The sequence below is a fragment of the Chinchilla lanigera genome, unplaced genomic scaffold (assembly GCF_000276665.1).
Source record: "Chinchilla lanigera isolate Chin_1 unplaced genomic scaffold, ChiLan1.0 scaffold00013, whole genome shotgun sequence".
Taxonomy (NCBI): domain Eukaryota; kingdom Metazoa; phylum Chordata; class Mammalia; order Rodentia; family Chinchillidae; genus Chinchilla; species Chinchilla lanigera.
In genome coordinates, this window is record NW_004955414.1 from 6,563,774 (window position 1) to 6,564,333 (window position 560).

A 560-nucleotide genomic window follows, 5' to 3' on the forward strand; every position below is an offset into this window, starting at 1 on the left:
ATGATATCCCTGCCAGAAAAATAAATTATTTAAATTTAAGCATGAGGAAAAATCAGATAAACTGTAACTGAAAGATTGTAATCTCCTTGTAATCTTTAAGAATGTGATTCATGAAATTCAAGGATAGACTAAGGAATAGTTCCAGTGGAAGGAGATAAAGGAATTATATCTACTAAATGTAATACATGATATTTTTGCTAAAAAAGACATTTCTGGAACAATTAGCAAAGTCTGAATGGAGGCTTTGGGTTACTTGATGGTAATAAATCAGTGTTGACTTTCTCATTTTGATGTTTTATTTTTGTGGTTTTGTAACATGTATCAGACACCTGCTGTCATATAGTTCATGGAAGCTAAGAGTAGTTGTTTTTACTATTCTTGAATCTTCTTTGCAAGTTTGAAATTATTTCAAAATAAAAGTTTATCACAGGCCTGGGGATTTAGCTCAGCGGCAAAAGCGCCTGCCTGGCAAGCGCAAAGTCGTGAGTTCAGTTCCCGGTACCAGAGAAAAACCAAAAAAAAAAAAAAAAAAAAACCAAAGCAAGGATGCCCACTTTGCT